The sequence below is a fragment of the Lepus europaeus genome, chromosome 5, assembly GCF_033115175.1.
Source record: "Lepus europaeus isolate LE1 chromosome 5, mLepTim1.pri, whole genome shotgun sequence".
NCBI lineage: Eukaryota > Metazoa > Chordata > Mammalia > Lagomorpha > Leporidae > Lepus > Lepus europaeus.
In genome coordinates this window covers 15,930,479-15,954,373 of record NC_084831.1, presented here as the reverse complement: position 1 = coordinate 15,954,373, position 23,895 = coordinate 15,930,479, and positions in this window count along the sequence as shown.

The window sequence follows — 23,895 nt, the reverse complement described above, 5'->3', positions numbered from 1 at the left end:
GGGCCCCCACCTCCTCCATGTCAGTTACCAACGGTCATTACTGAACACTTCAAGCCCCGCCCGCCATGCCGCAGGCATCCCAACGCCATCTCCGCTTCTCTGAGACCCCTCGGAGAGGCGAGGGTCCCTGCCTGCTTCACCCCGGATCTGCCCTGGCCCGAGCCGCAGCCCCACTGCCCCTGCTGTCACCGGCCTCACTCTGCTCCCCGAGCCCCACCCGGAGCCGTTGTGCAGTCGCGGACTTGGCTGAGGTCGGAGAAAGGAGGGGGGTCCGGACCCTCCCCGGCCACATCTTGCTGAGCGCTTCACTCACTGCTGGGGGCCGTGCTGGGCCCTCCCCGCCAGCCGGCTGCTTGGTCCTGGCTGCCCCTGTGCTCCTGAAGCCCTCTCCCCAGGGACCCAGCTCCTCTCCACCCTACTCCCAGTCCACGGGAGCTGCCTATGTCACACTCTGCTCCCGTGACACACAGCCACGCCCTCCTCCTTACAAGGACCGGACTCTCCTAATGGAAGCAAGATAGCAGCCTCCGGCTCTTTAATTAAGCAGGGGGGGGCTTCTTAGGGGGGTTGTTGTATTTTTCTCGCAACATGGAACTTTAGAGTCACAGGTGGGGCCATCAAGTCCAATGTCATCACTTAGTGCGTAGGAGGCTGCTTGAGATGCCAAGGTCAGGGTCGAGCCCAGCGAGTCAGTGCCACGCCCCGGTCCTCACTACTCCCGACAGCCCCGCCCGTCCACAGCAGTGGGAGGGGCCGGGAGGAAACTGGCCTTGACTGAGCACCTACTACGTGCCGGGCCTGGTAGGAGATGCTCGCTGCCTCCTGTCCCCTAATCCTCACATCCACCCTGCAGGAGCTGCTGCCCCCACTTCCGGATCAGCAAACGGATCCCCACGGAGGAAGCCGCCCGTGTGGCCCAGGGTCACTGGGCGCAGAAGCGCATCACAAGCAAGGCCAGCTCTTGAGGAAGTGATCCCGGCGTGGGCTGCAACAGGGCCCCTGGACTTCACCGCAGTGAAAGCAGACGCCAGGCCCCAGGCTGGTGGTCTGAAAACACGGTTCAGTGTCTTCAAGAAAGAGCTATTATTTCTTTGAAGGGCAGAATGACAGGAAAAGAGCTTCCACCTGCTGGTTCTTTCACCCCCCAGATGGCTGCGACAGTCAGGGCTGGGCCAGGCCAAAGCCAGGAGCAGCCTGGAACCTGGAGCCCCATCTGCGTCTCCCCGGCAGGTGCAGGGGCCCACGCACTCAGGCCGTCTTCCGCTGTTTGCCCAGGCACGTGAGCAGGGAGCCGGATCAGAAGCAGAGCAGCTGGAGCCTGAACTGGCGCTTCGTTGTGGGAATCCAGCGTGGCAGGCGGCAGCTTTACCCGCTGGGCCACAACGCCGGCCCCATGATTCGTCGTCTTAGACGCCCCCGTAAGCCCAGGAAGCGGGCAGGGTTCCTCCCACTCACAGACAAGGAGACGGAGGCATGGCGAGGCCAGGTACTCTGCCCAAGAGGCACGGGGAGCTCCCAACCCAGGCCCAGGAGTCACAGCCAGGGTCTCACTGCGCCCCTGCTTCCTGCGTGGGCACAAAGGCCAGTGCCCGGGGCTGGCCCTCCCTCAGGCTCCCCCATCTCGGGGCCTCCCTTCCTCCCCGTGTGTGAGCCCACTCCTGGGCACTCGGGACTCTTCAGCCTGGAACACACCCTCCCAGAAGGGACAGTCCATCCCCCACCACTGCCAGTGCTTGGCAGAGAGCAGTGGGGTGGGGCTGGGAAGAGCTTCTGGGCAAAGTCCCAGCTGTGGCCCCGGGTGCTCCTGGGGCTGCACACTGGCACCATGCAGGGGTGGAACCAGCTGATCTCGGGGCCCCATCCAGGGCCAAAATGGGGACCTCCCCTCCTGCAGGCACCACCCCCTGCTGCCCTCTGCAGGGGCCCCGGCTCTAAGCCCCACCCAGCCACGGCTGGAGAGGCCCCGGGCTCCTCTGTGTGCAGAGCCATGTGTGGTTGGACGTTTCTAGACTTAAATTTTTTTTAAAGATTTTTATTTATTTAATTTAGAGGTAGAGTTACAGACAGTGAGAGGAAGAGACAGAGAGAGAGCGAGCGAGATCTTCCATCCGCTGGTTCACTCCCCAAATGGCCACAATGGTCAGAGCTGGGCCAACCTGAAGCCAGGAGCCAGGAGCTTCTTCCAGGTCTCCCATGCAGGTGCAGGAGCCCAAGCACTTGGGCCATCCTCCACTGCTTTCCCAGGCCACAGCAGAGAGCTGGATCGGAAGAGGAGCGCTGGGATTAAAACTGGCACCCTTATGGGATGCCGGCACCGCAGGTGGAGGATTAACCTACTGAGTCATAGCACCAGCCCCGTCCGTAGATCTGAGAGATGCTCCCGCCGAGCTCCTTGGTACTGAGCAACAGAGCCCAGTGTGCCTCCTTACAGAAGCTCCTGGCTCCTGGCTCCAGATCGGCCCAGCTCCAGCCGTTGCAGCCATTTGGGGAATGAACCAGCAGATGGAAGACCTTTCTCTCTGTCTCTCCCTCTCGCTGTCTATAACTCTATGTGTGTGTGTGTGTGTGTGTGTGTGTGTGTGAGAGAGAGAGAGAGAGAGAGAAGAGAGGAGAGAGGGAACTCACTGTGATTTGGGGAATTTGTTGAAATGGATTCATGTTGTATCCATCCCCCGTATTAGGCCTGTGTGGGTTCACCGTGCACGCGCACTCTGTGAGCAGCCTGCAGACAGTGCCTGGAGCCCTGGGAGTGGGAACTGGAGGGCCCTCCCCGGTTACAGCCCCAGGCTCCCCAAGAATGGACCTGCTGAGCGCACAGATGGGGCCTTGTGGGAAAGGACACGGCCCCTTTGACCGGGCTCCTCCGCGGGTGACAGAGCCCACCAGCACCGGGTCGCACTCCCTCCAGCAGGTGGGTCACTCAGGACTCTTGGGTTGCAAGCCACAGAGATGAGCTTTGCTAACGTCAGCGAAAGGAGACAGACTGGACAGGCACGGGGAGCCCACGGGGCCAGGCCTGGGGACCAGGGATGCTGCCGGGGTGGTGCAGAAGGCAGAGCAGGGGGCTGGCAGAGGGAGGTGCAGCTGGCAGAGGGAGCTCCGTGTCCAGCTCAGGATCGGATTCCAGGGAAGGGACCTCTGTTCCGCCCACCTGTAGCTAAGGCGAGGTGGGGCCCAAGATAGTTCCAAGAAAGGAAACCAGGGGCGTGGACGCTGGGAGCCAGGAGCAGAGCCGCCTCCCCGCGGGGACGGCGCAGCCTTGGTGGCTCGCGCGGGAACCTCGCCCTCACGTGGGAGCGACGCTCAGTGACTTCACCACTGCCGTTGCCACCGCTTGTTTTTCCCTTTGGTTACTCTGGAAGCCTGCGCTCGGATTTTTCCCGGCTCTGGTTTTCTTTATGTTTCCGTAATCTCTCGGCTCCTGGGTGGTCTGGTTTCCGACAGGCAGCAGCGTCAGCCGGTTCTCACGGAGTCCGTGTGCTCGTGGAGGAAATGTGGCCTGAGCCGGTGTCACCCCGCCCACAGAAAGGAAGTGGCAGCTACATGTGCTGGGGAGCCCACAAGCGATCCAAGAAGACCAAGTTCAGCAGCCTTAAGCAGTCAGGGTGACTTACGGGCTCCCATTAGGAAAAGACCTTCAGGAAAAGCTTGATCCAGCAGCTTAAGAGGGCCAGCAAGGGCCAGCTTCTTAGTCTTTTCCAGCACTGGCTCCTTTTGTAGACCCAGACCACCTGCCAGGTGTTCCAAAGGAGCAGGCTGGGCTCCACAGGGAATTAGCGAAGCGTCTTGGCCCTGGGTTCACATGGACAGGACAGGTCTCTGACACATGCCCACCCATGAACCAGTCATTGAACTGGAGAATGTATGTATTTTTTTAAAGATTTTATTTATTTATTTGAGAGGCAGAGCTACAGATACAAAGAGGGGGAGAGAGAGAGAGAGAGAGAGAGAGAGAGAGGTCCTCCATCCATTGGTTCACTCCCCAAATGGCCTCAACAACCAGGGCTGGTGGAAGCCAGAAGCCCAGAGCTTCTTCCAGGTCTCCCACGTGGTACAGGGGCCCAAGCACTTGGGCCATTTTCTGCTGCTTTCCCAGGTGCATTAGCAGGGAGCTAGATGGGAAGAGGAGCAGCTGGGACTTGAACCAGTGACCATAAGGGACGCTGGCACCCGCAAGTAGATGCTTAGCGCACTGCACCACAGCACCGGCCCCTTGTATGTATGTATGTATGTATGTATGTGTTTGAAAGTCAAATTTACAGAGAGAAAGAATCTTCCATTTGTTGGTTCACTCCCCAGATGGCCACATGGCCAGGACTGGGCCAGGCAGAGGCCAGGAGCCAAAAGCTTCTTCCAGGTCTCCCACACAGGTTCAGGGGCCCAAGCACTTGGGCCATCTTCCACTCTTTTCCCATTAGCAGGGAGCTGGATTGGAAGTGGAGCAGCCAGGACTCGAACCGGCACCCATATGGGATGCCAGGATCCTACATCAAGAAACAGAGTCGCTCTTAGACCTACGCAGATCGCCAAGCCAGAATTGAGGCTTATATGGGAGGGGATGAGGGGCAGATACTGAGCAAACGGCCCCTCAGGCCCTCGCACTGGGCCGACACAGCTGTGGGACGAGTTCGCTGGTTCACCATCTCCACTGCAGCGCCCCCCAATGGCAGGTCGTGAGCATCTCCCAGGCATGAGCTCGCTGACAATTCGCTAAGTCCCGAAACTCATGGGTGGTGTCCCCTTCATTCTGATTTGCACACAAGGAAGCAGCAGGTTAGTGAAGCGACTCGAAATGTCATGGCCAGGCTGTCAGAGACCTTGAAGCTAAGTCCATCGCACCCCAGAATCCCTCTCCTAACCTCTCCCCAGCGTGCCTCCTGCCCGTGTGCCTGTTGGGATTACCCCCCCACCCCCCCACCCCACCCCCCGCCAGGCAAGGAGCCCATTACTCAGCTCCTTAGGAGCACCTGCTGTGCGCCAGGCGCCAGGTAGTCAGCACAGGTGTGGTCTGGCTCCTGTGTGGTCCCTGGGGCTGGAAAGAAGTTAGCTGATTGCCACTATGGAGGCATCACAGGCCTGGTTGCCCTGGGGAACCTGGCCTTATCTCGTCTGGATGCTCGCAGGGCCAGTGAGGGGAAGAACTCCAGGTGGCTGGGCTCCAATTCTGGGAGCCAAGGGGTCATTTGGGAAGGTCAGATCAGCAAGAAGACAGCCACGTCAGAAACAGACGGGCCAGGAATCCGAGGCCTGGAGGAGGGGTGGGGCAGCCGGGTTGGGGTAGGCAGTGAAGGCTTCCTGGAGAGCAGGTGTTGCTGAGCCGTGGGGAGTAAGGGAACGCGTGCTAGGTGCCTGGGCTGGCTCCCGTGCTGACCCCTCCACAGTGCCCTGGGGACTGGCACTGCCACGGGCCCCCCCTCTGAAATTCCCACCCAGTCTCCAACAGGAGAAGTGCAGGAGGCTGTGGCTCCTACTAGAGCCCCTGGTGAGCAGGGGTCAGCATCGGGGCTCAGCACCGGGCTCCATCTCACCGGGCAATCAGCCTGCGAGGCAGGAATTGCAGCCATGCAAGAGAGCGGAGCTCAGGAATCCGCCTCCAGGCCCGACCCGGAATCTCTGCGGGTCCTGAGGCCTGGGCACTCTCCCCAGGCTGGGGCCTTCCTGAGGACTCCTCCCCCACCTGCCCTCCCGCCAGCCCCGTGTCTGACCCAGGCTCCTGGCCGCGAACATTCTAGAACCCCTGGGTAACTCACGAGCCTCAGTGACACCGTCAGCAGGGACCTGGGTTACCCAAGCCTCTCCCAACCTGCCTGTCACTCCTCGAAGCCTTCCTGGAGGAGGTCAAGGCAGAGAGCCCGGAGAGGAGGAGCACTGTGTTTCAAAGACCCGCAGACCCAAGTTTGAATCCAGATTCAGACAGCCCCACGCTGTGTGACCTGGGGCAGGTCATCGCCTGTCCGGAGCCTACTTCCCGTGGTGTTAACTGAGTGCCAACGATCTTTCTTCCTCAGGAAGAACTGAGGGGTGCAAGCCAGGAATCCAGACGCTGGCCTGGGAGGTGTCTCCCCACCGCCCCCCTCATCCGACCAGGCGCCAAGTCCCGTTCACTTTACCTCCAAAATGTTTCAAATCCCTCCGCCTGCCTCTGACCCCTGTGCCCCTCCCTGGCTCCAGCCACCTCCTGCAAGGGCCACTACCATAGCCAACCTGCTGACCCCTCCCCCCCGTCCCGGCGCACACGTGCTGCCGATGCCACCGCCTCCCGCCCCGAGTTGGACTCCCCAGCGGCTTCCGACATTCTCAGGGCGACTGCAGCCTCTCTGCTGTTTGCACAGAGGCCCACGCGGGCTGACCTGCCGGTCCCCTCAAGGCTCTCACGGCTGCTCTGTGCCCCCCGCTTCGGACGCTCTCTCCCCTCCCAGGCTGGTTAACTCTGGCGCATGCTTCAAATCGGCGGTCGGGGCCGCTCCCTCAAGGAAGTCTTCCTTGATTTCTCTGCCAGGTGAGAGTCTCCTGCTAATTGATCTCGCCCTGCACTTGTCCTGTGCGGCTCCAGTGACCAGTGCAATCAGCTAAGTGTTGGGTGAACTGGTTCTTTTTTTTTTTTTTTTTTAAGATGTACTTATTTATTTGAAAGTTAGAAGCCGACGCCACGGCTCAATAGGCTAATCCTCCGCCTGCGGTGCTGGCACCGTGGGTTCTAGTCCCGGTCGGGGCGCCGGATTCTGTCCTGGTTGCCCCTCTTCCAGGCCAGCTCTCTGCTGTGGCCCGGGAAGGCAGTGAAGGATGGCCCAGGTCTTTGGGCCCTGCACCCGCATGGGAGACCAGGAGAAGCACCTGGCTCCTGCCATCGGATCAGCGCGGTGCTGAAGCAGCCATTGGGGGGTGAACCAACAGAAAAAGGAAGACCTTTCTCTCTGTCTCTCTCTCTCTCTCACTGTCCACTCTGCCTGTCAAAAAAAAAAAGAAAGAAAGAAAGAAAAGAAAGAAAGAGAGAGAGAGAGAGAGAGAGACCTTCCATCCACTCGTTCACTCCCAAATGGACACAATGACCAGGGCTGGGCCAGCTGAAGCCAGAAGCTTCACCCAAGTCTCCCAAAGGGTGCAGGGTCCAAGCACTTGGGCCATCCTCTGCTCCTTTCCCAGGTGCACTAGCAGGGAGCTGGATCGGAAGTGGAGCAGCCGGGACTCAAACAGGCGCCCATATGGGATGCCGGCATCTTAGGCGGCGACTTTACCGCTAAGCCACAATTCACCACCAGGCCACTGCCTATTGAACGTCTGTGGTCCCAGGCGCGGATGCGCTGTTCTTGCCCCTTCCCCAGGGGGATGGCTTCTGCCCCACCTGGGCCAGAGGTAGGTCTGGACGCAGACAGGATCCGGGGATCTGATGGCCCTGGGGAGCTGTCGCCCTGGGACAGGAAGCCCCAGATGGAGACGCAGAGCCAGGAGATGGAGAGCAGCAGAGGCCACCATGTCCTCTCACCCTGCAGCCAGCCCTGTCTGGGAGTCGCTAGTCACCCGTCCCCACCCCAACCCTGCACCACACGCGAGCCCCTCCTCCCTGCACCGTCGGCGCCATCTTCCTTGAGTGGCCTCCCAGGGAGGACCTCCCAGCCCAGAGCACCCGTGGTCAGCTGGCTTCGCCATGTTTGCAGGAAGGCAGCCCACGGCCCAATGGGGAAAGGGGCAGGGAATAGTCAGAAACCGATGCCCTAGCTCCCTCCCTCCCCTCGCGTGGGGCCGCACCTGAGCAGAGCCCCCGGCTGTCCTCACAAGCCCTCCTGGGCGGAGTCGGGGTAGCTCGGTCACAGCAGGCTCCTCGGGGCCCCAGCTCCTGCCACCACCTCGCTCTCAGAACCTGAGCCCTCCCGGAACATTCCAGAGCTGACCCAGGAACCCGGGCGCGCCTGAGTGGCACTGTTTACCTTCCGCCCGGAGAAACCACCTCCGGCTGGTGGCCGTGCCCACCCCACAGCCACTGTCTGCCCGCGGCCTGGCCGATCAGGCAAAGGTGCTTCCCGCCAGGGCTTGGCACTGCCAGGCTGGGCTTCTCACCCCTCCGTGCCCCCCGCTGCTCCCACAGACACACACTCAGCTCTGGTCATCTGGGAGCCAGAACCCATCTCCGGCGTCACCTCCGGCCACACTGTCCGGGGCCTCAGCACACAGCCGGGCAGCACGGAGGACTTGGCTCAGCGGGCAGAGGCCCACCGCCAAGCCCAGCCCTGCCCCGTGCAGCTCTGTGGCCTCAGGCAGGCCGCTGTCCCTCTCTGAGTCTCTTGATCCCATCAAGGCCTGAGAACAATGACAGTGGCTGGGCCCAGCTGCTGTGACAATCATGTCAGCGTGACGGGATGGGACCTCGGCCAAAGAGCTGACCCCATCCTGGGTGGATGCCAGAGCTCACCCCTTCCCTGAGGGCTGGCCGGGGCAAGAGACCCTGCCACCCTGTGGGGGGAGCAGCCCCTAGTTGGAAGGCAACCGGGGTGTGAGCCGAGGCTGCGGCACATGGCCGGCTCCCTGAAGCCACCCGCCTGGGGTTTCTCTGTCTGGAGGTGGACCGGGGGCTGCCGAGCTCCCAGCCTGGCGCTCGATGCGGCTGACACCTCCTACAGGGAGCCATCCTTGCTGCCTCAGGACAAGCTTCCTTTCCCATCACCCCTCACCACGCTGGCATCAGGGCCTGTATCAGCACCTCAGACGGCCGTCTACTGAGATAGACAGACAGACAGACACCCCCCCAGGGCCGTCTGCTGAGACAGACAGACAGACAGACACACCCCCAGGGCCGTCTGCTGAGACAGACAGACAGACAGACACACCCCCAGGGCCGTCTGCTGAGACAGACAGACACACAGACACACCCCCAGGGCCGTCTGCTGGGACAGACAGACACACAGACACACCCCCAGGGCCATCTGCTGAGACAGACAGACACACAGACACACCCCCAGGGCCGTCTGCTGGGACAGACAGACAGACACGCCCCCAGGGCCGTCTGCTGAGACAGACAGACAGACAGACAGACACACCCCCAGGGCCATCTGCTGAGACAGACAGACAGACAGACACACCCCCAGGGCTCTGCTGAGACAGACAGACAGACACGCCCCCAGGGCTCTGCTGAGACAGACAGACAGACAGACACGCCCCCAGGGCTCTGCTGAGACAGACAGACAGACAGACACACCCCCAGGGCTCTGCTGAGACAGACAGACACACCCCCAGGGCCATCTGCTGGGACAGACAGACACATGCACACACACATGTCCCCAGTGCCATCTGCCGAGACAGATAGACACACACACACACACGCACACACACACATACACATACACACGTCCCCCTGCCCACCGGCTTTGGAGTTAGAGGAGCCAGGCTGTCCTCCTGGCTGTGTGGCCTTGGCCTTGGCCGGGTCACCGACTGCTCCCCGTGCACTGGGGCCAGGAAGACGGTGCCCAAGCCCTGCATGCCGTGAGGTTAAGCCCGGGGAGCTGTGCATGCAGCAGCCCCGGGGCCGTGGTGCGCGGTGTCGGGAGCTGGGCCCACGGGGGCTGTGTAGGTCACGGAGGGCCTTGCAGGAACCGAGCCGTCTCCGTGGACACACACGTGTGTCCCCCTTCACCCTGCCCACGGCAGGAAGGCTCCCGGGACGATGCACACGCTGAGATCCAGGCCGCGGTGGCTCCGCGCTGCACACTGCCCGCTCCTGTGCTGTGGCCGCACAGACAGACTGACGGATGCCCAGCAAGGGTCGCGCCTCGTCCTCCTCCCTGACCGCCCCCCTCAGGCGCTTCCCAAGGTGGGGTTGGCCTGGGGCGGCCTGGGAGAGGCGAGGAGCCGAGCGGCTGAGCCGGGCTCCGGTGGGCACTGGCCATCAGCTGGAAACAAGAGCGGGCCTTGCGGACCCCAGTGAGAACCCCATGAAGGCGACAGAGTGGCCTGACCCTTCCTCTCCCCGCCCCGGCCACAGCTCCCAACCCCACCCAGGCCCCCGCCAGCCCCAACACCTCCATGGCCACCTCCCGACCCAGAACATGGGCCCTGCACAAAGCCGTCCTCCCTTGGGATAGTTCACAGGGAAGGGCCCACACAGGCCCAGGGGTGGGCCTGGGTCTCGGGCAGGCCCAGCCTGCACAGTGTGGCCTACAGGGGGTGTAGCATGGGCTCATGGTGGGCACATCCCCTGGGCCCTTTAGGGGGTGGGTTGTGGGCCAAAAGTGACCGCGGAGGGGTCCAGGCTCAAGGTCAGGGCAGTTACGGACAGATGGGCTTTGGGCCCTTGCAGCAGAGTGGAGCAGAGAGCACAGATGTCACCCAGGGAGCTGTGAGAAGCTGAGCGCGCCTGTGGCAAGCACGCCTGACCTCAGCGAGGTGACAGCCTAGCGTGGAGACAGACAGACAAGCAAACACTGACACGGTCTCCAGGTGGTGCTGAGTATCACAAGGACAGGAGAGCTCAGGGAAGGCTTCATGGAGGAGGTGACAATTGAGCCGAAACCTGGAGGACGCAAAGCCAGGTGCAATAACCGGTCAGCAACGCGGCCACCCCTCCTCCAGCCGGGCCCTGGTTGGGGGGATAGCCGCTGGCACAGAGAGGCCGTGCTTCCTCCCCCAGGAGAAACCTTCGCACAGTCAGCACGCGGGGAAGTGGTGACGCGGCCCCCACCACACACAAACAGGCCCGGCCGCTCCGGCGTCGCCCTGGCAACCTGCGGTCAGCGTGGACTTAGCTTACGGCCGGGCTCCCGGCCACTACGAGCCCAAAACGGCTGAACAAACTCCGAGCTTCGAGGTCAAGGCCAGAGCGTTTCTCCAAAATCAGAACCGCAACCGGAAGGCACAGAAGGCGCCCTCGGCCACCGGCCAGCCTGGCCCCAGGGCTCGGGCCAGGCTCCCCCAGGGGGGTCCCGGACGGCGCAGGGCTGGAGGGGAGCCAGGCGCATCCCCAGCTGCGGCGCCCCTGCCCGGCCCAGATGCCACCGTGCCCGAAACCCCCCCTGGGGAAGCGGGGTCTGGGGCCAGCACAGCCCTGCCGCGGGGTCCCAGCCTCCAGCCGGAGTGTGTGTGGTGCGGCTGTGCCCACTGCGGGACTGGAAGTTTCCTTGACCGTGCCGATTGCCCATTGTCGGGACCCATTTCCCCAGAGAAGCCACCGGGGTCTCGCTGAGAAATACGAGGATCCTCGTGGTTAGCTGTGGCAGGGAGCCCGCGGCCCGGCTCTGCCACTCGGCCAAGATTCCCGTCCCGTCCCGGGCCTCGCTCTGTTCACCTCTGCCGCAGGGAGCGGGGCCGAACTGTCCGGGGCCCTCCGGCCGACCCTTCCCCGACGGGAGGGAGGGCTCTGGTCAAGGACGGCAGCCGTGGCCCCACGGGAAGTCAGCAGGGCTGGAAAGGCCCCGGGGTCGGAAGGAGAGGACGCCGGGCCAGGCCACCTGCTGCCCCCTCGCCCACATCTGCTTCCTTCTCTGACCTGCAGGCCTCCGGGGAGCGAGACCCAGCTGTCCCAGGCCAGACCCGGGCCCACACTCAGGCCAGCCGGGCAGCCACAGCCAAGGGCCAGGGCCAGGCCAGACTGTGGGAGAGAGGCGAGGCTTTGCCAAAGCTGCCGGGGCTGTGACCAGCACAGAGGCCCGAGCACTGTCCACGCAGGAGATGGCACAGGAGCTGGGGAGGCAGGGACCTGGCCTGGACGCTGTGTGCCATCTGCTATTCACCAGGTGGCCTTGAACCAGCCAGGCCCTCAGCCCCTCGGGGCCTCAATGGCACCACCTGCAGAATGGGCCAGTGACTCCTCGGAGAGCCCAGTCGTGGGCCTACTCTGCCCAGCTCAGCCCATGGCGTGCGGCAAGAGCTCCGGAGAAGAACCCCGACCTCCCCCTACTGCACGCGAGCTGAACCGCACGCCTGCTCCGGCCCGGGCATCTAACCCAGAGGCCAAGCTTCCTCCACAAGTGGATAGGGCTTCTCCCCGTTCAGTAACAGTCACCACCCTCCCCATACGTCTGTCACCGTGTGAGTCCTGTCCAGCTGCTGCTGATCACACACCTGCCATGCGCTGGGTACCACACGCGCCTCGCTAGGCCCTCACAGCAGCGCCGCCGAGGAAATGCCCATTTCACAGATGTGAAGACTGAGGCTCAGGGCAGTGCATTCCGGCTCAGGGGTCTCCGACTAGGGGAAAGGGTCTCGGTCCCACTCTGCCTGCACAGCCATGCCTTTTCCACGAGGCTACCCTGCCTCTCGAGGCTGGGGGAAGCCCCCGCTCCTTCAGGACCCCACTGAGGGCAGAGAGAGAGCCTGGAGGAGCAGCAGAGGCCCGAGGGGCTCCCCTAACCAGTGACCATCTGACCCCCAAAATCAGATTTTCCCCATGGGAAGAGCTCCTCTTTCTTTCCATAGGAAGACCTGGGCTTCAGGGTGGACTCAGCTCGGGAGGGGCCCAGAGTGGGTTGTGATGGTGGGCACACTTCAAGGGTGAGCACGCCGGCCCAAATGGAGCCCCAAGGTCCCCCAGGTGGTGAATTCAGGGCCACTCTGGGCAGCAGGATCCGGGGGCTGTGGCGGGCAAACTCCCATGATGCTTCAGTGCTCTCGGGCAAGTGCAGCTGCGCAGACTGGAACCCAGGGTCCACATCGACGAGCCAGCCATGGTCATCAGGCTCCTGTGGGCTTCTCCAGTCGGACTGAGAGTGGTCAGGGAAGGCTCCCTGGCAGGATGGGTGAGAAGGCATTTTAGGGAGAGAGGACGTGGAAGACAGAGAACACGCATCTTCTCCAGACTCCGTGGAGAGGGTCGCACTCCATGATCAAGCAGGCCTGGGTTTGACTCATTGGAAGGATGGATGGATGGACAGATGGACAGATGGGCAAATGGGCGGATGGAGGGACAGATGGATGGATGGATGGATGGATGGATGACTGATGGGTGAATGGATGGGTGGGTGGGTGGATGGATGGATGGGTGGATGACAGATGGGTGAATGGATGGGTGGGTGGGTGGGTGGATGGATGGGTGGGGAGGTGTGTGGTTGGATGGATGAGAGGGTGGATGGATGAATGGATGAGTGGGTAGATAGGAGTGTGGATGAATGGGTGAGTGGGTAGATAGGAGTGTGGATGAGTGGGTGAGTGGGTAGATAGGAGTGTGGATGAATGGGTGAGTGGGTAGATAGGAGTGTGGATGAATGGGTGAGTGGGTAGATAGGAGTGTGGATGAATGGGTGAGTGGGTAGATAGGAGTGTGAATGAATGGGTGAGTGGGTAGATAGGTGTGTGGATGAATGGGTGAGTGGGTAGATAGGAGTGTGAATGAATGGGTGAGTGGGTAGATAGGTGTGTGGATGAATGGGTGAGTGGGTAGATAGGAGTGTGGATGAATGGGTGAGTGGGTAGATAGGAGTGTGAATGAATGGGTGAGTGGGTAGGTAGGAGTGTGGATGAATGGGTGAGTGGGTAGATAGGAGTGTGGATGAATGGGTGAGTGGGTAGATAGGAGTGTGGATGAATGGGTGAGTGGGTAGATAGGAGTGTGGATGAATGGGTGAGTGGGTAGATAGGAGTGTGATGAATGGGTGAGTGGGTAGATAGGAGTGTGGATGAATGGGTGAGTGGGTAGATAGGTGTGTGGATGAATGGGTGAGTGGGTGGTTGGCTGGATGAGAGGGTGGACGAGGGAGGTAGAGATGGATGGATGGATGGACAAATGTACAGATGAACGAATGAATAGACAGTTGGGTGTGGGTGAGTGAGTGGGCAGGAGGAAAGGTGGATGGACAGACAGATGGAAAGTCGGATGAAAAGTTAGGACAGGACAGAGGACCCATCAGCATTAATTAGCGAACCCTAGGGTGCAGCCCGCCCGCACCTGCACCTCCTGCAGACGTGGCTCACCACCAGTGGGTCCATAGAGCCACATGCGACCCCAGAGCCTCAGAGGCTCCACCAGTGAGAGCCTGGTTCCTGCCCGGGCTTCACACTCGTGGTGGCTGGGGCTCTGCTCCCTGCCGTCCTCACACAGACCCAGCCGCCGCCTTCCTGCTAGTCGCTGGCTACTGTCACATTTCACTGGCCAAAGCCAGTGCCAAGGCAGTGGGAAGCGTGGTGGTCCCTGGGTCTGGAAAGGGGAGAGCCCCAACATCTGTGAGCAGTGCTAGGAGCACGACCCCTGGCCAGCGAGACAGGGACTCTGCAGGGGCAGACGGAGCAGAAGGGCCCTGACCCCGCCCCAGCTCCCAGCTGCCCGAGGCGGCTCCCAGCCCGGCTCGCTCGGGTGCAGACAAGGGGTCAGGTGGAGCCCATCTCCCACCTGCACACGACCACGGGAGCTGGGATAAGATGCCTGCCCTGCCTTGGCCGGAGTCCCACCCTGAGCCAGGTGTGCAAACACGGCGCCCTGGGAAGAACTGGGGGGCCGGGCCCGGATGGCGCCCCCTCTGCAGCGTAGGGGCACCAGCTCTGAAGCGAGGCGGCCCTGTGTTCACGTCGCGTCCCAGCCGAGTGTCCTCGGGCAGCTCACCTCTCCCCGCTGAATTCAGTTTCCTCGGTAGCAACGTGGGGACAAGGATGCCTGCCCTGCTAACTCACGGGGCTCTTGGGAGGAGAGCCCCCTTGGTGACATGTCCGCCAGCAGCCTAGCGGTCCTGGGTCCCCCGGAGCCGTCGCGGCGTGTTTTGAAGACTCGGATTTACACGTGCTCCGTTCACTTCAGCCAGCCCACTTCAGGGTCAGGGCCGCCGGATCAAGTGCTCAAGCTCTTCTGTTAAAGACGCAGGCAAACAAGGAGTCCCGGGTCACGTTGGACGCTGCGGGCTGCTCAGGTCACAGGTCTCTAGCCCCTCTGCCCCAGCAGGGACCCAGCGTGACCTTGTTGCTTCCAAATCCCCAGTGCCTGGCATGGGGCCGCTCATGAATATTTATGGACTGAACGAAGGATCCTGTGGCCTCCAGCTCTGGTCCTACAGATTCTTTATCTGTAAGATGGCCGGGTTGGGGGAGGGACAGACGGTTAGCCTAGTGGCTAAGACGCTGCCTGGGACACGCATGTCCCATATCAGAGTGCGTGGGTGTGAGTCCTGCCCCCACTCCTGACTCCAGCTTCCTGCTACCATGCACCCTAGAAGCCCACGAGTGATGGCTCGAGTGGGAGACAGGGGCTGAGCCCCCCGCTCCCAGCTTTGGCTGAGCCCTCGCGATTGCAGCATCCGAGAGTGAATCCACACATGGGAGCCTCTGCCCTCTACGCCAGCGCCTCTTCATCTAAAGAAAGAAATCAGTAGATGGGGAAGCTGGGTGAATGAACTGAGCACGGAAGACTTGGTTTGCGAAGTCCCTGGCCCATCAAGGGAGCAGTGAGCAGGTTTCTGCTGGACTCACGACCCTCCCTACACGCTAGGACCCTGCAGAGAGGAGAGGAAGCCGGGGGAGGGGCTGCCAAGGCCGCCGGGGGGCTCCAGCCCAGCCCACGGTGTGTCCCGAAGCACCTGCCACCCCCGCGATTCCAGCCTGGCCTCCCCCCCATGTTCGGGATGAGAACAGTGAGAGAACTCACCCAGGGCGCACAGCACCTACGTGCCAAGATCATGGCAAGCGGCTCCTGATCATCCCCACCTTACAGGTAGGGAAACTGAGGCTCACAGGGGTAAGGGGCCTTGCTTGAGATCCTCACCAGTGAGTAGCAAAGCAGCAGCTCCCGTCCCCGCCCAGGCCTCGGCCTCGGACCCCAGTGCCCGCTCCACCCTGGGGGGATGGGGATCTGAGCAGCGGCCCCTCCACCTTCCGCCACTCCCGGAAGTGCCCTGTGCCCACACCTTGATCTGCACACCCACAGTGCCAGGAAACCCCAGCAGAGGCGGCGGGCCGGGGGGTATTTATAGCAGACAAGCAGAAAAGCTGCCACCCCCATCTGTTTACCCAACAAGGCCCTTCTGGGCGGACACTCACAGCCCCGCCGGCCACAGACAGACCCTCGCGGCCGCCTCGTCTATTTTTTCCTCCCCACTTAATTTTGCATCATCCCAGCTTCCAAAATAAACTTCCCCAAACCAGCCAAGCTCATTCTGGCCCAGAATCCCTGCCCGAGAGCCCCCTTCAGCCCCTGCCCCCACTTCAGCCCGTGCAGAGCCACCGAACCAGCCGGCCCGCGCCTGCCCTTGGCCTTGATTTAGAAGCAGCTGCTCCTGCCTTGGCGGGTTTCTGTCTGCATCTGCGGGGACGCCGGCTGGGCATCTGTGCACTCGGCTCCGGCTGGAGCTGCCGATGCTACCTGTTCCCCGCACAAGCATGCAAACATGTACATGCGCGCGTGCACAGACACGCATGTACACGACACAGGTGTGCGTGCGCGTACACACGTAGCACTGCGAGCATGTACACACATACAGGATATGCACGCACATGTACATACAACACGTGTGTGCACACTGGCGTACAGCCAGTGTCCCACGAGCTCCGGCCTCCTCCAGGCTTCCGTCCCGTGCTGAGCGACCTCCTCCCAGCTCAGGCCCTGGCCGCTTCATCACACGCCCCGCCCTCGCCTCATCTGATACGCGTTCGCACCCGTGCCTTCTCATCTCCAGGCCCTGGCGTGTGCAATTCCTTCAGCCTAGAATACTTCCCCTCCTACCATTGCCAAGCTAGCCTCATTGACCCCACAGGATCAGATGTCAACTAGATGTCAACTCCTCCAGGAAGTCCCCCGGGCTGCACAGGGAGGCAGGTGTTCTGAGCCTCCTCTCTCCCACCTCAAAGGCCCAGAGAAGCTTAGCGGTCACACACCCGGTGGGGAGTGGAGCCCCACAGGTTCCCCCAGGGAGTCCTCTGCCCAGAGCACACGCAGGTCAGACGCTCGCTCCTCCCCAGGTGTGGTGCTCCTGCTCCTCAGTGCCCGGAGGGCCTCCTGGTGTCCACCCCCGAGTGCAGAAGCCAGAACACTTCCATCAAACACTTGGGTTACAACTGCAGCTTCAGGTTCAATCCTTTGCGTTGTGGGCTTTTTCAGGCTAGAAATTTCAGACACCGTTCATTTCTGCAAAGGATGAGGACAGAAAGGCGCTCTGGTTTCTCAGGTGCATCTGTTCCCATTTAAAAGAAAGCTAACGGGGCTGGCGCTGTGGAACAGCAGGGGAAGCCGCTGCCCGGGTCGCCTGCACCCCGTATCAGAGCCCTGCTCCGACTCCGGCTGCTCGGCCTCCAATCCAGCTTCCGGCTGATGCGTCCTGGGGTCAGCAGATGATGACCCAAGTGCTTGGCCCCTGCCACCTACAGGGGCGGCCAGGATGGAGCTCCTGGCTCCTGGCTCCTGGCTTCAGTCTGGCCCAGCTTTGGTTGTTGTGGGCATTTGGGGAGTGAACCAATGGTTGGAAAATGTGTGTGTATGTGTGTGTGTGTGTGTGTCGCTCTGCCTTTCAAGTAGATGAAAATAAAGATTTTCTTAAAATAAAAGAAAGATACTCACAGACCCATTTTTCAGATGCAGAAACTGTGGCATCAGCATTTCCTGAGCCCTCCCGTGTGCCAGGATCCCTGCATGGCAGCCACGGCCCCACGGGGCAGGCGCGCCCCCTGCCCTCCTGGAGACCACGAGCCTCAGAAAAGACACGCTAGCCAGGTACCTGGACTCCCGTTTTTATTTGCTGTGCTTCCAAGAAAAAGAGAGAAAATGTAGCCAGGAAGGCGAGGACGTGAGAGCTGAGACCGATGGAGTTAGTCCAGGCGAGCACGGGTTCGAGCGCTCCCGGCAGGGACATGGCACAGAGCAGATGAGGGGCAGGCCCACGCCTCGCTGACCCAGGGCCCTTGCCTGTGCCCCACCACCACACCGGCACCTCGGAGACGCCTCCGGGGCTGCCTCTCTGTCCAGGAAGCTGGATCTCAGCCGTAAACATGACAAGCATCACTCATTCCATTGGGAATGTTTAAGAAAATTGAGTCCCCGATTCAAACACCTAGCAGCCCTTTTTTTTTCTTTTTGGAGGTTCTGAAATAAACAAGTCAGAATATAAGTGCTCAAGGACAGTCTGGCCCTTTCCGCAGTCGTCCCCAGCCGACCCTGTGTCCTTGACCTTGACACCGGCCACTCCTCTCCTACCTGGGCTTCTCTACAAGTCAGACCTCATCCCAAGGCTCCCGAGGCCTCTCGGACCGTCCGCCTCCTCTCTGTGGTCACCGCGAGGCGAGCGCTTGGCTCCTCTACGCTCCTCTGACTCCTTCCCCGGGAGGGAATGTGAATTAGCTTTGAGAAAAAGGCCAAGTTCACACTGCCCACCCTCGAGTTCCCTCCTGGGCCGTGAGGGGCGGCTCCAACAGGGCTGGCCCGCACCTGCATAGTAGGCTTCTCGGGCTGGGTCCTGCTGAACTCAGCTTTCTGCCCAAGAGGCTCAGGACACAAACTTCCGGCGTGAGGCCCAGAGAGCCCGCAGTCTCCCCGAGGAGCCAGCACCCCGTCGGGCTCAGGCTGTGCTGCGTGATTCAGGCAGAAGCAGTTTCTGGAGGGGCTGAGCCAGCCCCCAGGCGCTGGGGGAGAAGCCCCACCCTCAGTGCGTGACCTCTCCCAGCAGGAGCTGGAGGCACAACCAAGGCAGAGCGTGGTGAGCACTCCAGGGACAGACTGGACTTGGAGTCCCGGCAGCCAAGTCGGGTGGCTTTTCTCCTCGGTGCTGGCAGAGACGTGCAGAGCAAACAGCACCTAAAGCTGCAGAGACTGCAGCCAGACACACAGTAGGAACACCTGCTCACCCAAGTGACAGCGTAGGGGACAAACCCCAAGGCCGCTGCAGGTCTTCTCCCTGGAGGGGCCGGACTGTGGAGGGACCTGCCCCAACCAGCGAGGCCCAGTCACCAGGGCCCAGCTGTGCTGAGAACTGACCGTAGCCATGGCAGAGTCCATCCGTAACGCGTGCACTTGGAGTCTATGTGGACAGGAGGACGACAAAATCCACCGTGGATTCAAAACTGCTTTTCCGTGAATTTGCATCTCACTCATCCCCAAGCCATCTGCAAGCATTGAAAAATGAATTGCATGAGCCCAGCAGCAGCCATAAAGCCCTCCACCTGGAAACCTGGGGCGGAATCCATTCCAAGTCCAGAGCACCCAGGGGCAAGGCAGGCGGGGACAGAGGGACACGTGAACGACCTGACGGATCTGCCAACCTCATGTCTGCAACGACTCAGCACATTTAAGAAAAAAAAAAAAAAAAAAGCCACAGGTCGGGGACAGAGGGGCACTGCCCAAGCTTTAGAGAAATGAAGACAGATCACTCCCAAATGTCACAGCCCAGATCTTGTTCCGGCCGGGATTAGACAGAGAGCCACTTTCTCCAAACTGTCGGGGATGTTTGGTTGAGGCTGTTAGGTAAGACACTGAGGCAGGGGTCGGGTAGGAGTCTGTCTGTCCACGTGTTCTAGACCATAGGGCGCTGGGAAACATTTCACAGCCGGCTCTCCGCGCTGGGGCTGTCCGTGGCACCTGCAGTGTCCACAGTGCAAACACCCCCAGCTGCCAGACGACTCCACTGCACGTGGAGTTGGGAAGAGAGGCACAGTGAGGTGCCGGCTGCTCGGCGCACCACTGGCTACAAAGATGCACAGGTGGGTGGAATGACAGGTATCTGGCAGGCGTTTGCAATAATTCAGTAAAGTTTCTAAATGCGATTTATGTATATGAAAGGCACAGTGACAGAGACCTTCCATCTGCTGGTTTACTCCTCAAATAGCCTCAACAACTAGGTCCGGGCCCTGCCCACGTGGGTGGCAGGAGCCCAGGGACTTGGACCATCCTCCACTCCTTTCCCAGGTGCGTTGACACAGAGCTGGATGGGCACTGGAGCAGCCAGGATTCAAACTGGGGCTCTGATGCGTGATGCCAGCATTGTAGGAGACAGCTTAACCTGCTGCACCCCAACAGCGGCCCAGGAAAGATGTTTAAGAGCAGATGAAGCAAAAGAAGGAAATATTAACCACTGAGGATCTGCGTGAGCCAACTCCGGGGGTTCCCTAGACCATGGCTGCCTCCTACCGTGTGCATTTGAACTTTTACATACTAAATCCCTGAAGGCTGCCACCATCTTCTGTGTAGGAGGGAGACTTTCATCCCGAGAATCCTAGGCAGGCACGTTGATTCCTGGGCCCCTAACCCCGCAGCCTCCTGGTGGTCTGGAGGTCCAGGATGGGAACCTTAGCCACAGACATCACATACTAAACCCATCTGTCAATCATTATCACCCGCTGAATCCACCTGTCAATCATGAACACACACTAAATCCATCTGTCAATCACCAGTTGGTCAGAACCAAGGTTTCTCCAAAGACCGTGTGCGGGGCAGAGAGCTCACAGATGGCCCAAGAGGGACACAGCAGCCAGGGCGCCGCCTGGAAGTCCTGTCTGTGCTGTCTGCTAACAGTGTGGCCTCGGGCACCTCACTCCAACTTCCTTCCTGACAATAAGGGCACAGACAATTTAGGGTGAGAGCGTGCGCACTACACAAAGAGAGCTCCTGACCCGGCCTCGGACGCACAGCAGGATGCTCAGGAAACACTGGGCGCCCTCCTCCCCTCCGGGCTCTGTCGGGTTGCAGGGAGGTGCCCGGCTAACGGCAGAGTCTCCCTCCTTCACCCAAGACCGATATGGCCAGATCTGCCCCCTTTCCCGGAGCAGCTGTGCACATCTGCCCAGAAGCCCGGCACAGTGCTGGCCACAGTGGCGCTACCTTTCGGCTCCTTGGAAAACACACCTGTGAGGGTCAGAACTTTCTAGACCCCAAGCCCAGGCCTCGGGTTTCTCCATCTCAGAACTCGGAGAGGCTGGACTAGCAATTCCAGGCATGGGCCGAGCAGATGCTCCGTCCCCATGCGCTTCCAGGCCTGGGCTGGAGACACCGCCAACCACACAGCTCTGGACGGCTTCCCCAAGAGCTGGCGATAATTTAGACACGCTGTATGTGATTCTTTCTGATTAAAAACTTGGCCAGGCGCCCCGCCCTCTGTGAATTTTCATAGTTACTAAGAAGAACTCACTCCAAAAATGGGCTGATCAGAAAGTCAAGAGATTGGCCTGGTGGAGCTGGGTGAGTTCGGATTCTGCCGCGTGGGGGGAGCTCCAGGCACCAGTGCCGCCGTATCTCGGGCCCCGAGGCTCTGGGCCCAGCCGTGCCCTCCTCAGCGGAGAAGACACTGGCCCAGTGACGGGTGGAGCGGTGGTCCAGCGCCCAGCCCTCCGGCCCATTTAACCTTTGTGTGCCTCACTTTCCCCATATGTAAAATGGCAAAAATTGCAGTAACAGTCCCAGCACTGTGGAGGTGTCGATGTCTCCTAGGGACTCACAGCCCAATAGTACCTGCCTCCCAGGGCTGTGGCCAGGGCTGAGTGGGTTCACCCAGGAAAACCCCTTGGAACAGTGGCCGGCGGGGAGAAGGCGCCGGACACGGCCACCTATTAATACCAAGGAGCCCCTGACCACTGAACTTTCTGGAAACAGCAGAACTGCTCCTGAAAGCCCGGAGAGACGTCCACTGACTCAGAGACGTCCACTGACTCAGCCGCAAGGGCTCCTCCGAGCCCTTATCTCAGATCAGGGCGCGTCTCTCTGGCCAGCGGCTGTGTCCCCTCCCTGGACAGCCCAGCTGGGTCCAGTTCCCAGGGCTCAAGCAGAACCACTGCTTTGTGTCTGTCTCCGGCCCCCACTGGGGAGAGGGAGAACATGGATTTGGTTGCGTTGTCCTCACCCGAGGGACACAGACACTGAAGCTCCTGTGGCTCCCCAATGTCGAGGACGTGTGCTTGGGGACAGAGGCTCAAGTCCAAACATCCACGTCCCAAGTGCACCTCTCTCCTGGGGCAAGCCGCTCGTCCCTCTGCAACGTGGGGAAGGTTTGCGGCAAGGCTTGCAGGAGTGAGTGTGAGGCCCTTAGAGCAATGCCTGGCCAGGGGCTCCACGCTGCACGACACAGCCCCGGTGCCTGGCACAGTCCACATTTGGCCTGATTCCCCCATTATGCCTGAAAAAGTTCTGATTGGGAAGGAAATTCCATGGCCACCCTAAACTAATTACCTGTCGCTCTTTATTATTGTTGCTCTCTGCCGTACCACACCCCAGCCTACAAAGTGAACAGCCCAGCTCAAAAGAGCTCAGAAAAACCCAGGAGTGGCCTTAGTCCGGGGGAGGGCAGCCTCTGCCCTGGGGACACTGTGCTCCGGCCCTTCTCTGGCTGACCGCTCCGCACCCAGGCCAAGGGGCGTCCCTAGCCCCTCCCCACTGGGTCACACTCAGGCTACCCAGCCCCTGGGATTCGCACGAGAAGAGCCCTGAGCCCACTCCTGGGACCTGTGCGGGTCTCTTCCCAGATCCAGCCTCTGAGGACAGACTGTCCCCTGCTCCAGTGCCTGAAGGGTGGCCAAGAGGCCGCCCTCCGTGGGGTGCAGGGGGAGGGGTGACCCCAGCTTGCACGCGCAGACTGAGATGTGCACGTATTTGCACGTGTATGCACGAGGCCCTGATGGGCGGGACAGAGACCAGGGTGGGGCGGGGCACGGGCCAGGCACCAGGGGCGCCCTCCCCTGTGCGTCATGGCGCTCCCTCGTGGGGTCGCCGGATTCTGAGGCTGCCGAGGGCAAAGCTGGCCAGCCAGATGTGTCTGTGAGAGGAGGCACGTTTGGTTAGCTCCACTGACAACCTGCACGTATTTAGACACCGGGCATGTCAGCCTCCATCTGCACTCCCACTGGGCCCCACGGACCCCTGCCCCCTTCCTGCCCACTCTCAGGGCCCAATGTACCCACTTGCACCAAGCCCCTCCTGGGTGCCAGGCACCATCGCAGCAGGCAAACATGAGCGGCTCTGTGGGAGCCAACCTCCTGCGGATCCTTGCCTCTGTCCCCAGCCCCAGTCACGGGGGGCAGGTCCCTGTCCCTCTCAGGGCCACAATGTCCCCATTTAGATAAGAGGACCCTCTGGCTCTGAGTGACAGCTGAATGCAACTCCAGGCAGGGTTGAGGTAGAATCAGACCAGCGATCTGGGAGGGTGTGCCCCGGGGCGTGGGGAATTACAGTGTGGGTCTGGGCTCTCCCACCAGCCAGGCACAAGCTCTGGCAACCTCTCTCTCATTCATTCATTCATTCATTCATTCATTCTGCAATTGCCGCAGCCACCCACCCTGTGCCAAGCTCTGGGCAACAGCTTCGGGTCTGGGGACTGAGGTGGCTGGATCGCCCCGGTGTGGGAGGAGAAAGCAAACCAGCCCGCAGAAAACTGACACGCAAAGCCAGACTTGGAGACCCTGTGCAAAGGAGCCGTTCCCTCGCTCGGTCCTTCCTCCCAGCCCTAGGGGGTCCTATGCTGGCTTCTCGCAGGAGAAAACCGAGGCTCTGAGAGAGTAAGGGGCTTGGTCAAGACCTCGCAGCTCAGGGCGTGCCCAGAACTTGTGGCTAGCCAGAAGCGAGGTTTCGGATTCCGCAGTCTCGGGCCACTGTCCCGAGCTGCCCGAAGCCCGAGAGGCCCCGTCCAGCTCCCGGAAGGCTGGAGGGAGGTAAGCGCCAGGGAGGGGCTGGGAGGCAGGACGTGCGGCCCCGGAGGCCGGGAGGGGCCCGGCCGGGGCGTCCGGGCGGCACCGAGCGCCCGGGTGCGCGCAGCTCCGGGCGCCCGGAGCGCAGGAGCCCGGGTGAGCGCGAGTGGCAAGAGGCGCTGGGGCCGGTGGCCGCGGGCGGGCCGGGGCGTGGGCTCCCAGGCGCCGGCGGCGGGCGGGGGGCGCGGCGAGGGCCGCGCTGCAGTGCCCGCAGCGGCGGGCTGGGGGAGCTGTGCCCGCCTGTCCCCAAGGCCCCGGGCGGGGACCGGGCAGCTGGGGCGGCGCGCCTCTAGCCCGGCCGGACGAGGCGGCGCGCAGCCGGGCGTGCCCCGAGCGGGC